This window comes from Panthera uncia, chromosome F2 (genome assembly GCF_023721935.1).
Source record: "Panthera uncia isolate 11264 chromosome F2, Puncia_PCG_1.0, whole genome shotgun sequence".
Lineage (NCBI taxonomy): Eukaryota > Metazoa > Chordata > Mammalia > Carnivora > Felidae > Panthera > Panthera uncia.
The window spans coordinates 78,424,972-78,430,227 of NC_064812.1; the positions used below are offsets into that span (position 1 = coordinate 78,424,972).

The 5,256-nt window shown below is 44.3% G+C and overlaps 1 pseudogene; it reads left to right on the forward strand.

The window, feature by feature from the left end:
• The first annotated feature begins 2,459 nt into the window (after positions 1 to 2,459).
• LOC125924269 (polyadenylate-binding protein 4-like) lies at positions 2,460 to 4,095 on the forward strand (annotated as a pseudogene).
• Positions 4,096 to 5,256: the final 1,161 nt, after the last annotated feature.

Consider the following 5,256-nt stretch of genomic DNA (forward strand, 5'->3'; position numbering starts at 1 on the left):
TACGTATACATAATGCCAGATATCTGAGGAAACAAATATTCTAAAGAAACTAAATTTTATAGTGTGAAGTGTTCTTTTAGCTGAGCAGAAATCAACTTTCCTCCCTGAGAAATGTGTTGAGTATAAAAATAGGCAAGGAAAGCACTAGGCTTGTCGTAGACAAAGGGACTCTTCGTGAAGGAGGAAAAACCAATTGTGGCATTAAGGGCCATGTAAGCTGTTGGGACAGATTGGGATTTTTGATAAATCCCAAACATTCAGCCGCCAGATGACACCAAAGGATTTTCTTTAAGTAACGGTTAGTGTGAGAAATGGGGTCTTGGATGAAAAGGTAGAGAGAGAAAGCCCACATTTCTTCAGTGCATAAGGAAAAAACTTCTAGCATAGAGGACAAGCCTGTGATTGACACAGGATGGGTCTTCCATTCCTGAATGCAACCTAGCCCTAACCCAGATAATTTAATCCAAATGCTCTTCCGCTCACCCCACGGATTCTGATAAGTACAATTATTACTATGCCACAATGACCAGTACACGGTCAGGAAAACAGGAGAAGAAATAAAGCAGCCAAAACAAGCAAAGTGGCATAAATATTTAAAAAGCAGGAAGAAGGGAGCCTCGGTGTGTCAGTTGGTTAAGTGTCTGGCTTCAGCTCAGGTCACGATCTCGCAGCACACAAGTTCGAGCCCCGCGTCGGGCTCTGTGCTGACAGCTCAGAGCCTGGAGCCTGCCTTGGATTCTGTGTCTCCCTCTCTCTGTGTCCCTCCCTCACCCGCACTCTGCCTCTCTCTCTCTCTCAAAAACAAATAAGCATTAAAAAAATAAATAAACATCTAAAAAAATAAAAAGTAGAAAGAAAATAAGGGCATGCTACATTTAACAGAACAACAGGAAGAATAACAGGTGGCTATTTCTAAAATTTTTTTAATGTTTATTTTTGAGAGAGAGAGAGAGAGAGAGAGAGAGCATGAGTGAGGGAGGGGCAGAAAGAGAGGGAGACACAGAATCCGAGGCAGGCTCCAGGCTCCGAGCTGTCAGCACAGAGCCCAATGTGGGGCTCGAACTCACAAGCCACAAGATCATGACCTGAGCTGAAGTCGGAGGCTTAACCAACTGAGCTATCCAGGCACCCCAACAGGTGGCTATTTCTATGAAGCCATGAAAACCAGAAGACAATGAAATGCACATGGACTGGGTTTACTACCACACTTTAAAATGACAATTAATAAATAAAAATAAATGAACGAATGATTGAGTGAGTGAATGAATGAATGGAGAAAGAAAGAAAGTAGAGAACATATTAATGGAGAAAGATGCAGAGTGAGACATTGAGAAATCTGCAGTTAGCTTTGAGTGTTCAGCCAAGTACTGATCAGGGCATTTAGGGTCTGGAGGAAAGTTCTGGAAGCCATAGCATCACATGAGAGGATCAGAGGCAGCAGTACCACGTGCTCATGCAGCCAGGGCAATGACTCTCCTCAGGCAGGTGGGAAGCCTCATGATTCCTGGGCGTAGAGTCATGCTTCACGAAAAAGTTAGAGGTGAACCAAACTCAGGTCTGGTCTCACCTAAAATACCTTAAAATCAAGGTATGAAAAGGTCAAACCATCTCTCTGCCCAGGGACTCCGTGGCCTCATCAGCTTCAGGCCCAGCAGCCTAACCAGAGAGAGAGAGAGAGAGAGAGAAATTAAAAAGAAGGAGGGGAAGCAGAGGAAGAAGGAGAAAGAGTAGAAAAGAAGGAAAAAAGACGTACTTTAAAATAAAAATATATATAATTAAGAAAATTAGAATAAAATAAGGAGAATAGAATAGAACAGAATAGAATGGAATGGAAAAGAGAACATGCGAAACTTTGTTGGACTCGGGGCAGGGAAGCTTCCTGGCACGGTCAGCTGGAGTTGGCTAGTGAGTCAGCAGCAGCTACACGGGTCCTTGTTCCAGCCTGTGAGCTGCCCACACTGGGTGTGGGGATGACCGCATGCCCAGCCCTCCCAGAGTTTACGCGGGGGCAACTACAAATTTTTGGTTTCCCCCTCCCACTGGCTGTTGGCATCTTAAACGTCCAGGAGCTCGAAGCCTGTATCTACAGAGCAATGAATGTCCCGGGGGCCCCTTGGGAGCAGCCTTTGGCCGCCTTGTGAAGGACAATTGAAAATTTCAAGCTCCCACGAGGATCATATTGGTTTTGAAAGTCTGCTGTGTTGCTGTCGTGCCCTGAACTCCTCTGTGGAACTCTCTGCCTTTCTGAGCCACAGCTTCCCTTAGCTTCACTCCGTGCCAACTGTGGGCGCAGCCTGGGCCACAGCTCTGAGAAGAGCCCCCTTCAACCTGTGTGCTCCTCATGGGACATCCTCCTGGTGAGGCTTGGGGTGGCGGGGGCAGGGGAGAGCAACGCTTCTGCCCCTAGCTGTCCCTGTATGGGACTTACCCACCCTCGGAAGGCAGGGAGGCCTTGCCAGATGAAAAGCTGTCCTGCTGGGCCTGTGCTGTCCATCCAGGTCTGACGTGATCACCTGTGCCCCCTGGGTTACAACTCCATCAACTTCCAGCAGCCTATTGATGCCAGGTATGCCTTGGGCACCACGAAATTTGATGTGATTAAGGGAAAGCCACTTTGCATCATGCGTTCCCCCTCTCGGCGAAAATCTGCTCTGAGGAATGTCTTCAGCGAGAAGGTGGACAAATCTCTAGGAAACAAGGCAATGCATGATACTTTTTCTGCCTTTGGAAACATTCTGTCCTGCAAGGTGGTGTGTGATGAGAAAGGCTCTCACGGTTATGCCTTTGTCCTCTTGGAGATCTAAAAGGCTACTGACAAGGCCTTGGCTCCTCTATGACTATGAAGTGCTTGTGAGCAGGTTCAAGTCTCCCAAGGGTGGGAAGCTGAGCTGGGAGCCCAAGCCAAGGAATGCACCAATGCTTACATCAAAAACTTTAAGGAGGAGGTGAATGGCGAGAGTCCGAAAGAGCTATTCGTCCAATTTGGCAAGACCTTAAGCGTCAAGGTGGTGAGAACTCCCAGTGGGAAATCCAAATGCTTTGACTCTGAGCTGTGAAAAGCATGAAGGTGCCAATAAAGGCCTGGAAGAGATGAATGGAAAAGAAAAGTCATATTTCTAGCCCCTTCACAGGAAAAGAAAAAAAAAGCGAATGACAGGTTGAGTTAAAAATGGAGATTTGGACAGCAGAAACAAGTCAATTCATCGATATCGGGAAGTGAACCTCTACACTAAAGAACTTGGGTAACTCCATTGATGATGGGAAGTCAAGGGAAGAGCTTTCTCCTTTCGGATCACTCACCTGGGCTAAGGTAACGCTGGAGGAGGGGGAAAGCATAGGGTTTGGCTACATGTGTTTCTCCTCCCCTGAAGAGGCAGTCAAAGTAGTCACTGACATGAATGGAGGCATGGTGGCTCCAAGCCGCCATATGCTGCCCTGGCCCCCGGGAAGGAAGAGAGAAAGGCTCAGCTGATCGATGAGGCCTAAACTATACTGGTAACAAGGTAGGAGACCTTACGGCTTCCGAGGAATATCACACACTCTACGCCAGCCTGGGCCTTGTCCAACCTTTCTACCATCTGGCTCTAACTGGTAATGTCCCAGCCTCTGGTGGCCTCCGTACTGCCACTCAGAGGGTCGGTGTTCCCGCAGCTGACGTGCAGAACATAGCACCTCATGCTGCTCTCGCTGCTCCTACCCTACAAATATGCTCCCAGTGTCTGCAGCCCTCACATTGTTGTCCAGCCTCTGCAGGCACCCCAGCCTACATTCCACATGAAGGTGCTAAAGACACCTCCATGCTGGCCACAGTGCCTCCCCAGGAACAAAAGCAGTTGCTGGGTGTTCTGCTCATCCAACCAATGAATCCAGACTGACTGGAAAGACTACAGCACTGACAAATCCGGGCTGCTACACATGCCACAGTCTACTGAATCCCTCCACTCTAAGATGGGCCACGCTGTGGCTTTTCAACACATTCCTCATGCCAAGAGAGATGGTTCCCATTTCCATTGCTGCCTCTTCGACAAGGAAGAAAAAATTCAAGCACGAAATAATGCCTTATGGAATTCGACTCACGATTTGGAGATTTCCTAGCTCATTCTATGGACCTCAATACTGAGAACAACAAATTACAAATTTAGTAGGTCATTGTATATCAAAAGGTCAATTATGAAGTGTGGAGAAATTTTCCATTAAAGAATATATTCTCTGGGTTTTCTGCTATTGCCCAGACAGTGTTCATGATTTTTTCCTATTCTGGGCTTGGATTTTTCCCTCCAGAAATTGGTTTTGTTTAATGTACCTAAGTCTTAAGTTTCTCAATTAAAAAACTTCGTAAAAAAAGATCAAGCCAGTTCCAAGTAATTTAAATGTATCTCAAATAAAACTGAAAGGTATGGATGGGAATAATAAAATATTCAGTACCATGAGAAAACATTCACAATATCTAGAATTCTATCAATGATTACCAGAGAGGAAAAAAAAATCAAAATATGTCCCTTAATGAGGAGAAAAAAAATCCCTACTCATCCAGAATTGACAGTAATTAACAAAGACATTAAATCAGTTACTATAACTCTATTGCACGTGTTCAAACTTTTAGTAGATGTGGAATAAAAAAGACCCAAATCAAACTTCTAGAGCTAAACCTACAATATTTCTGGATGGATTAACAGCTGATTAGATATACAGAAGGTGAAATTAGTGAAGACAATGCAATAAAAATGATCAAATTGAAACATGGAAAGAAAAAAACTTCACAGAGTATCATTGACCTTGGATCCAATTTCAACCAACCTAATCTATGGTATTCAAAGTTTCCAAAAGAGATGTTTACAAACTATTTTAAGATATAATTGCCTGAAATTCTCTAAATTTATGAAAACTATAAACCACAGATGTGAGATGCTCAATGCAGCTTTTTAATCAAATCGATAAAAACCTGTGATAAATAGAAAATTTTATAAACAGCCAAGGAACAAAGATAATTACAAGTTATATACGGTAGAACAAAGGTAAGAATGTGTGCAAATTAATAAAAGGAAACCTTTAAAAAACTGAAGTCAGGATGCGAGCAGGGGGAGCTCTAATGCCCTGCCACTTGAGGTCGCTTGCAGACCCAAAAGTTAGATATACCTTGTAAGTCCACACTACTTGATTTTCTACTTTACTACCCCAGCAGGAGGGAGAAAGACTGAAACATACTCTAACTTATAAATAAGTCTCAACACATCTTAAAAGTAATCAACTTACACT